This window comes from Acomys minous (assembly GCF_964271855.1).
Source record: "Acomys minous genome assembly, chromosome: 3".
In the NCBI taxonomy this organism is placed as follows: Eukaryota; Metazoa; Chordata; class Mammalia; order Rodentia; family Muridae; genus Acomys; species Acomys minous.
The window spans coordinates 11,134,137-11,144,358 of NC_140485.1; the positions used below are offsets into that span (position 1 = coordinate 11,134,137).

Genomic DNA, 10,222 nt, shown 5'->3' on the forward strand with positions numbered 1-10,222 from the left:
TTTATAGTCTATAAGACTCCAATGACACTTATTTCTATAAAAACAATATCTTTAAACTAGATAACTTTAATTTTGCCATGGTTTCTTATGCTCAATTACATATTCAGTTCCGTAATTCAATTAAAAATGCAAACGTTTCCTTATTAGATTAGCAAAAGGTAAACATATTTTTAAAAGTCACTTCTAGTGTAGAATTCCGATCACTGGAGTCTCTTTAGCCACAGGAAAAAGAGTAAATTGGTAGAACTTTTGGAAGCCCAGCTCTGCAATATACTCAGCAGTGTGTGCTAAGTTTAACAATATACATATATAGCCTGTGATTCCATAATTCAGTTTCAAGGGAGCTCATTGCACCAAAATCAACTATTGAAATACTGAAAGGGGGGAGGTGTAGTTTCAATAAATGTCAACATAGCTGTAATAAAGTAGTTTTCACTCACTAAATATCAATCTAGGTACAATTATGTTTGTGAAAGTAATGCATCAAATATTCATTAGAAGAAAAGATCCGAGGCATTTGTTTTGTGGTTATATTTTTATGTGTGTTTAGACTGATATGAAAGTGATAAGAAATAAAAGGGAGAAAAGAGAGGAAAGGATGAGAGGAAGACAGAAAAACACCATGTGATGGTAATCCTTCTGTGACACCAAGAAGGGAGCTAAAGATGACCTTGCAAGCTGTTTCTTACTATTTTAGAGAATGCATGAATGAGAAACAGGAGAGTTAATGTCTTTTTATATACTCTAATATAAAGTCAGTTGAAGCACTGGGGATCAAATAAAAATATTAGTGAAAGCACTTTGGTGTGTGCCATCCTTCTCCTTGCTGTTTATTGGTGTAAACATCTTTCCTAAGCCTTGGCACATTGTCCTGCTCCTTTCAAATTGTAGCTTAGCTTCTGACACAATATGCTTTGTATTTTCAATACCAGAAAATACCTCTTAGAGTTTCCTTAACAGAAAGACTTTTATTGGCATCCATTCCCATGGAACATTTTCATCCTCTCATCCCAGCATTTGTCATTTATGTTAAAGATGGCAGTCCCCACGTCGCCTTCCAATGGCAGCCACTTGAACTTTCCCACAGTGGGAGGGCTCAGTTTTCCATGACTCCACTTACGTTCTCTTTGAATCTCAATTTGAACATCATCACAGAATCTTCATCTTTCTTCAGAAATATCCTTTTTTTCAGAGTGCGGGGCTAATTTATTCCTTCCCTTTCTGATTTTTTGCAAAATGCAGTGTGGATTTATCTGTGGTAATGTAGCAACAGCCATAACGTTTGCTCGCTGAGTGAGTAACAAATATGAAGTGACCCAAATGTTGCTGGGTCTACAGATTCCACACACCTGCATTATTAGCAAATAAATGGTGGGCAAAGGAGATGGAGGCAAGATTTTTTTAGTTTATATTTTTACAGTTTAAAAATTGAGTCCTCTTGTTGGGGAACAGAGGCTAACTAAATTCTGTGGCTAAAATTTTGCAGTCACAGCCCTCAAATCAAATAATCTAATTGTAAAAATGATAGAAGACTATTATTAAAATCTACAGTTGAGTGACTATCTTTGGACAACTGGAATTGTGTTTTTAAATTTTCGTTATGTAGATTCTAATCTTCCATACAGTTAATGTTTATTGCTTTGTAAGAAACTAAGTAATATTGAGAAAAATAGCACCTTCTATCTTTCTTTGCAATTTATTTTGTTTATTTAATTTTATTTTGGTGCAGTGCTGGGGAACTAACACAGAGCTTACCACACGCTAAGCAAGCATTTTATTTACTACTGCAAAATCTAATTAGATTTTGGTATAAATCAATATATTTAATTTGATTCAGGTAACTTGGGAATTCTTTAGCTAATAAACTGTTTTAGTTATTCTTTTAAATTTCTTCCCTTTAATATTAGTTTTTATTTGAACACATAACCTTGATTAAATTACCTTCAGGAAAACATTCTTTTATAATATTTATCTTTATGCTAAGAACACTGATTGATATGCTTTTCCTCTTGCACTTGTCCATTTAATCCTGGTCAGTGATATTTTATGGTGGTTTCCAGTACAATCTTTTATATTTCATATCTATTTAGAACTAGGAATATTTTCACATGGATACTATAAGTGCAGTGTCTCTGAAATAGGGGAGCTATTGATTTTTCTATATTTAATTATATTGGTTCTGATAATAGAATTCTTGTTAGTAGAACATATGATGGGTCATACTCACATCCAGATTTTTGCTTCTGCCCTGCAGTGGGTTCCACTCTTCTCTTCCTCTCAAGTTTCCCACTGTCTGACATGACTATATTTTTCTCTCCTTGCTGTGCTATTCCCATAAGCGTTCATACACCCTATAATCTCACTTTTAGTAAAATAACACCGTATATTCCTTCCACCTGTCATCTGATTTCCCTTATACCCTTTACCGCTGAGTTAGTGAGGGACGTGATCTTTGCTGGCTGACCACCCTCTGGCTGCCCATCTCCGAGGTGGCATAGCAGGACTGACTTCTGAAGGCCTTCTCACACAGAAGGGAGACCTCGGAAAGAGTCATCACGGGATGCGGGTCGCATATACAGGTCCGTGTCAGGTGCTTCTGCTGTTTTCACTCTTAGAGGCTGGAACTTTGGTACACATCAGTCAGAAGCTGCCTCCATGGCTGGCCCCTAGTAAAAAGTCTGGGTTCCAAGGCTCTCATGAGCTTGCCTAGTGGGCAGGACTTGCCACAGCCTCTTGAATCACATTGAGCTTGTACTGTGTGAATTAAAAGGAAAGGCTTGGAAGCTTTCAGCCAGTTTGCCCTATACCTTTCTCTTTGCATTTCTTTTTCCATGTGGCTAATTCAGTTTTGTATTCTTTTAGTAAAGTGAGTCATAGTTGTGTGTTTAACTCAAAAAAGTCTTTAAAAGCTTTTCAGACAGAACGGACAAGCAGGGAGTCACAGGTACCATGCTACCGTCCTCACTTTCAGTTCTCTGTTGGATAGCCTCTACTGAGGTTTTTACCCTACTGTTCCCTGCAGCCTACCTGTGACAAGGTCCCCATGAACCCTTTGACACTCAACCCTGGGGCTGTTTTCCAGTCCTCATTTTATTCTGCCTTTAGTGGCTTATGAGTCAGAGTATTGTGCTATATTTTTCTTCTGAATTACTTCCTTCCTTGGTCTCTAGGACAATGCACTGTCCTGGTTTTGGACCTACATTGACGCATTTTTCCATCTTCTTTACTGGATGTTGTCTCATTCCTGAACTCTACAGAGGAAACAACGTCCACAGTAACGGATTCCTAGCATGGTGTGCATGTGGTTGGGACGGTAAATATCTAAGTTTGATGGCTGGAAAGCAAAGGAGAAGAGAAATTGAAGGCAGTACAAGAGACAGTAGAAAATTATTTTTTTCTTACATAGCTTTACTATGAGGGGGAACATAAGTAAAATGCTTACTAAAAAGGAAAATAGAGCTTATAAAATGTTTTCAAGATAGGAAAATTGACTCCCAAATAACTGAATGCTAAGGAGAATGACTCAGTTGTGGGGAGTAGAAGACAGGTGGGACAGATACGGGGGACATAGTAAAGATTGTAGGCACCTGTTAAGCACGTAGAGGGCTCACATTAGCTGGAAATGGGAGAAATATCATCTGTAGCCATAAGAAGAGAACCCAGTGCGCATGGAGCCATTTGCTTAGAGACTTTTTGGTGCTGCAGGCATGGGAAGAACGCTATCGAGTACTTTGATTTTCAGATTTAAATATGTCAGCTTTGAACTAGAGTTCAAGGAAAGGAATTTGGAAATCTGAAGAATAAGATGCTGATAAAAGTGAGAAAAGCAGCGGACTATGATGATGGGTAAAACCTGAGAAGTAAGGACTGCATAGGTTTCCACCGACCTTGTACATGGCTCCCATGTCCTTTCTGATAGATTTCCTTCCCAGTCTTGAAGTTAAGAGGGATCTGTTTTGTGATGGAGACATTTGGTAATATAAGTCATAAACTCCACTAATATAATTGTTTGTTATTTGTTTCTTTTTGTTTTAATTTAATTTAATTATTTATTTAATTGATTTATTCAGAGTACATCTCAATTGTTATCCCCTCACTTGTATCCTCCCATTCCTCCCTCCTTCCCTCTTTCACCCTATTCTCCTCCCCTAGGTCTGTGATAGAAGGGGACCTCCTCCCTCACCATATGATCACAGCCTATCAGGTCTCATCCTGGTAGCCTGCTCATCCTTTCTCTGAGTGCAACCAGGTCTCCTCACTAAGGAGAAGTAGTCAAATATGAGGCACTGGAGTTCATGTCAGAGTCAGTCCTGGCTCTCCACACAACTGTGGAGAATGTGTTGTCCATTGGCTGGATCCGCATAGGGGTTCAATACTTACTGCATGTATTGTTCTTGCTTGGTGCAGTAGTTTGAGCAAACCCCCTGTGTCCAGATCCACCCATCATGATGTTCCTCTTGTAGGTTTCTAGGACCCTCTGGATCCTTCTATTTCCCTATTCTCCCATACTTCTTTCACCTAGAGTCCCATCTTTTTGGTTTTTGAGACAGGGTTTCTCTACATAGCCTTGGCTGTCCTGGAACTCACTGTGCAGACCAGGCTGCCCTCAATTATTGACCTGGTACCCAGGACAACAAATCTGCACTCATATTCTGAGTAACATTCTTTCAGATCAAGTTTGAAAAAGTTTCTAGGCTGTCTGCCCATTTTCTTTTCATCTCTGGAGCCGAGTTCTAATTGTTTTGTTTTAGTTTTTCCTAATTATACTTGTTTGGGGCTTTGCCACAGATTGCCCATTTACAGGGATAGTTAAAATGTCTCAGGGTTTATAAATTAAGCCTTTTTCAAGAACTCACATACAAATATTTATATGAACAGTGCATCCATTTCTCTTGAGTAAATGGGATTGATTGGGGTGTATAATAAATGGTTTATTAACTTTACCACAAGATTCAAGATTATTGTACAGTGAGTGTGGCCATACCGTTCACATCCTCAGTTGTGGAACACATGAAGTGTGCAATTGAGGGAACCAGCCTGGAGCAAAAGGGAGGTCCAGCTATGTCCAAACCCTGAAAATATCATCTTGAGACTGGCAGGAGTCAGAATCGCTCCCTCTCTATTCTGTGCTTACATATTCCGGTGCACGTAGTCTTGCAACAGCTCCCCTCTCCCTCCCCCCCCCCCACTTCAGCCAACCCGTGAGGTAGTCACGTTGCCTGGTGACCAGGTTTCAAGTTTTCTCATAAGGACATATCCACCTAGCACCTGGATCTCCTCTCCATGCAAATGAAGCATTCCCAGAACCTCAGCCCCAACCAACCAACAGTGTACACTCATCCCAAAACCCCCTACCCACTTCCCCAAGGTTTATATAACCCTTATTCTCCCCAGTAAAGAAGAGCTGTATCTCTGGAAGGGCTGTATCAGAGAAGGTGTTATCTCCCTCCGGCACATGCCAGCAAACTGAGATCCTGCTAATCCATCCACCCAGCTAAGCCTCATTCCTGTATGTGCCCATTCCTGGATGCCCCAAGGGAAAAAGCAGGACCTGGGCTTCAGAATGACACTCGGGAGAAATAGAATAAATTTACCCACTCTGTTTTTCTTGGAAGTTGGCAGTATCTCCCTTTCTTATTTTCTTTCCTTTCTTCCTTCCTTTCTTGCTCTTCTTCTTCTTCTTTTTAAATAAAAAAAACATTTTTATTTTTATTATTTTGTTTTCTGTGTATGGCTATTTTTCCTGCATGTATATCTGTGTACCACATGTGTGCCTGATGCCTGCAGAGACTAAAATGGAGCACTGGATCCCCTGAAACCAGTCACAGATGGTTGTAAGCCTCGTGGTGGCACTGATCCTGGGCCCTCTGGAAGAGCAGCCAGTGCTCTTAACCCCAGACCTATTTCTCTAGACCTATTTTCATTTAAAAAAAAAGCTTTTTATTGACTCCCTGTGAATTTCACATCATGCACTCCAGTCTCACTCATCTCCCAATCTGTTTATATGTGCTCTCTGCCCTTGCAACCTTCCCACCAAAGAAAACAAAAATAACATCAATAACAAATAAACAAATAAATAAACCTCATTTCAGTGTGGAACCTTTCGTGTGCCATACAGTATACCATTTTGCTCAAACAGCATTACCTGAAGATGTTCATTGCACTGAGTTATTGGACTGGTTTGGCTTGAGGCCTCTGGCTTCTGCTACACTGTCAGGACTGGATGCTCAGCAGGACTCCTCTCAGATACCCTTTTGTTGCTCTGTGTCACAGAGATCATGCAGCTTTGGATCTGCAGGACTGGCCCCATGTGCTCCATCAGTTCATAGATGGGGTAGATGTTGGGGTGGGACAACTCAAAGGCCTGGATCTGGCCCTGGGTGTCAGCTGAGATGGCCAGCCTGCCACCTCTTCCATACCCACACTACCAGGACCAGCTCTCTAGCACTGCCTCTCCCAGTTTATCCCAGTGCCCAGCCAGCAAGGGACGGGGCCAGCTTACCAATCTCAAGCTCTCAGGGCTGGCTCACCTGGGCGCACACCACCAGGGCCAGCTCTACGGTGCTGCCCAGGTGAGATGCTACAGACTGTGAGAGGCCAAGGTTCCTGAATGTTCTGCAGCCAGTGAGGGGCAGGGCCTGCTCTGTGCAGCCCTTGGACATCAACATGGCCCCAGGTGACAGCCCAGGCCAGGAATGTACACATGGCCTTTGGTGGTAACATGGGCCACAGACATTGACAGAGACCATTGCAGCTGCATGGCTAGAGATACAAACATGACCTTACCATGGCTTCAGGTGGAGGGGCAGACTAATTACATCAAGCTGTTCCTCATCACCCTCACATTATGCCTTGGTCTTTCTGGTGATAAACTTTCTTCCTAATGCTCTACCACAAACTTGCACGTCATAGTGGTACATGCTGACAAGTGGGCCTCTGAGTGTGGCAGGCCTCTCTAATATAATTTTAATGATCTCTAAGATTCTGGCTCATAAACTACCTGAAGGCATTTGTGATGCTGTATAGATAGCCTTTAACACCCTCCAAAGGGTCTCCTCTTCTGTTTTACTATTTGCCATTTGATTTAGAGCTAAGTTGGTGTGGGATCACAAGAAAGCCCGTTCGGTCTTTGCTTGACACCTGATCACATATTTCTAAAATTGTTACAGTTTCCTGAATGCTAGAGTGCTAGAAGCATCTTTTACTACATCATTGCTTTCTAACAGAAGACCCTTAGATGTTTAGGATGTATTCTATATTTTGATGAGATAACTGTTGCCTGGAGTCTCTGCGTCACTTGTAGATGGGGCTTCATCACCAGAAAGACCAAGGCATAAGTAGAACCATCCTGAACTCTGGGAGGAGGAAAATGAATTACACATTAGCTAAATCACCAAAGGTCAATGACCAAACTCATCATGTCTGTGTAACTAAACCTCCACAAAATCCCTAACAGATGGAGTTTGGAAAACATCCAGGTAGGTACAAAATAGCCATGTCAGGAGTGGCACATGCAACTCCACAGGGACAGGAGCTTCTGCTCTGAGGACCAGTCCAGACCTCACATCACACATCTCTCCTCTTGACCATCTGTTTCTTTATAGCATCTTCTATACTGAACCTGCAAGTATGCACAAATGTTTCCTTGAGGTCTATGAGGCATCATAGCAAAACCTGAGGAGAAGTTTGTGGGGAGCTTATTTGCAAGCTCATCAGAAGTACAAGTGATTTGTACTCAGTGACTGACAAAAAAAAATCTTATAGCACTGAACTCCTAAACTATGGGATCTCTGTGCTAACTCCAGGTAAGTAGAATTACAATGGAAAAGCAGTTTTTATCGAAACAGTCAAGAGGACTGGTTAGTATCTTGGTCTGCTCATGGTGGTATAACAAACATACCACAGATTGAACAGTTTATAAACAACGGGAATTTATCTTTTTAGTTCTGAAGCCAAGGAGTTCCATGATCAAGACACTGTTTGGCCTGGTTGTGATGGGGCCCTAGATCTGTCTTTTCAAAATAGCTGGATCCTTAGAGGGGACACACATAATGTTCTTCTATGGCAGAAGAATAAGAGATCACTGCCTGCAACCTTAACCTTCATGTAAAGGTACTAACTTAGGATAGTGAGTACCTCAGAATGTAATCACCTTTCAATGGCCTCACTAATCACCTTTCAATGACCTCACTTATTATTACTGTTTCACTGGGGACCAGGGATGAGCATAATGTTTGGAAGGTTGTGCCATCATGCTGTCCACAGCAGGAGTCTCATGAGGCACACCACCTTAAATAATGAGAGGACACAGACAGAATGTCAGGTACATGTATAGATATAAAACAAAGTGTACATTGCAGTAAGCTGTTTTTATAGAACCTCATAAGCCAGAATCAAATTTTATTTTATGTGATTTAAAAGTAATTGTGGTTTTTATCCACTGTTGATGTTTTATGGGAACATAACTAAATTTTCTATATTTATTTTGTCTCAGAATTATTTGCTAACCTCTGTTGCTTGATCTTGTAATGTGCCTATAGATTTTGGGAGTATGTTCTAAGAACAATTACATCTGCTCTGAGTTATAGCAGTTCTCTATTGTTTCTCTAAATCCTTGTGCCTTAATGCTCTTTCTTACTCTCTTAGATAATAATGGAGAAAAAGTGATAATAGGATTTGCCCAATCCTTAAAAGATTTAAAGTCTGTACATGAAATTAGATGCATTCCATAATCCTTCCTTTTTGTTTTTGTTTTTATTTTGTTTTTGAGGGAGGGTTTCTCTGTGTAGCCTTGGCTGTCCTGGACTCACTTTGTAGACCAAACTCACAGTGATCCACCTGCCTCTGCATCCGAGTGCTTGGATTAAAGGTGTGTGCCACCATGTCTGGCTCCTTCCTTCCTTTTTAAAGAATATTAATGAATGAATTAAGTTGACGTATACTTGCACATCATTTTGAGCATCATATGCCATATGTTAGTGAAAATGGAGAGAAACAGGGGCTCACGGACAGATGATGGTCGTGTAACATCTAGTCGTCCTGGAAAACTAACTGATTGGTCATCCCTTAAACAGCTGCCCTTAGATGTACTCTATTCCACCACCACCTTGCTTAATTTTATTTTCTTCCATGCTATTTTTATTTTCATTTATTTCTCTTAATATATTATCTAAAAATCCTAATGTTTTTCTCTTCTTAATTTGCCCATAGGGCAAATAGTCCCCTGAATGGGACTATCTGCTATGTTGAGAGGAGAAAGTTTTACTACAACAACTGGCAACAAACTTCGTGTTTTATTTGCTAAAGAAAATCTTTATTTCTCCTTAATTTTGAAAAGCAATCTTATACAATATAAAATCCAGTGATGTGGGCTCTCCTTAACACTTTAATATTTTAACATATTCATGTGGTGATATGGTTTCTGAAAAGTCAAAAGTAAATTTTATCTTTCTTGCTCTGTAGGTAAGAAGATCTCTGCCCTGTTTTGGCTTCTTTGATTTTTTTCCTTTAATTTGATTTTCCGCAGTTTCATTATGATGTGTGCAAGTTAGCTGAGTTTGTTTACCTGTCTGGAATTTACCGTGCTTGGTGTTCTTTCCACATCTGCTGCCAGTGGTTCACCACCCGAGAGCAATTTTATCAGTTCTTCAGTAATTATGGCTTCAAATATGTCCTTTATGCATTCCCTTCCACCAAGTCTCAGCACACACCCCTGCTACCTTCTGCAGTTGTCCTACGTTTTGTGATATTCTATTGTATTGTTTTGTCAGTGTTCTTAGCTTTTGAGTTTCAGAAGTTCACATTGATATTTTCCTTCCGTAAGAAAGTCTCATCTTCTAATAATGTCATTCTTCATTTTAACTAGTGTTTTCAATCCTAACTACTTCTTTTTTTAATTCTTTCTGGGGTTCTGTCTGTCTCCTTACCTAATCCTTCTTATATGTGGGTATCTACATTAGAACACTTGGTGTTTTAATCATAGTTGTTGCTGATCTGATTATTTCAACTTTCATGTGGCAGCTGACTGATTCTGGTGCCTTCTGTGATGTCTCCAAGCACTGCCTGGAAGCATGGATGGTGATTTTCTGTTGAAACCAGACATGATGCACTGGGTGAAGGAACCTGTAGCAAGAGGCCTTTAGTGGTGGGAGAATAATACTCAGGAGGGAAAAGGAGTCTGTGATCTGGCTTCAGCTTTTGGTGAAACAGAACCTCGGGACTT

At 40.3% G+C, this 10,222-nt stretch overlaps 1 long non-coding RNA gene across 1 annotated transcript in view; it reads left to right on the forward strand.

The window, feature by feature from the left end:
- LOC311594541 overlaps positions 1-7,327 on the forward strand; it is a 31,450-nt gene extending 24,123 nt beyond the window's left edge. The window contains exon 3 of the long non-coding RNA XR_014778121.1: positions 7,170-7,327. This is a non-coding gene — a long non-coding RNA (uncharacterized lncRNA). The remainder of the gene's footprint in view (positions 1-7,169) is intronic.
- Positions 7,328-10,222: the final 2,895 nt, after the last annotated feature.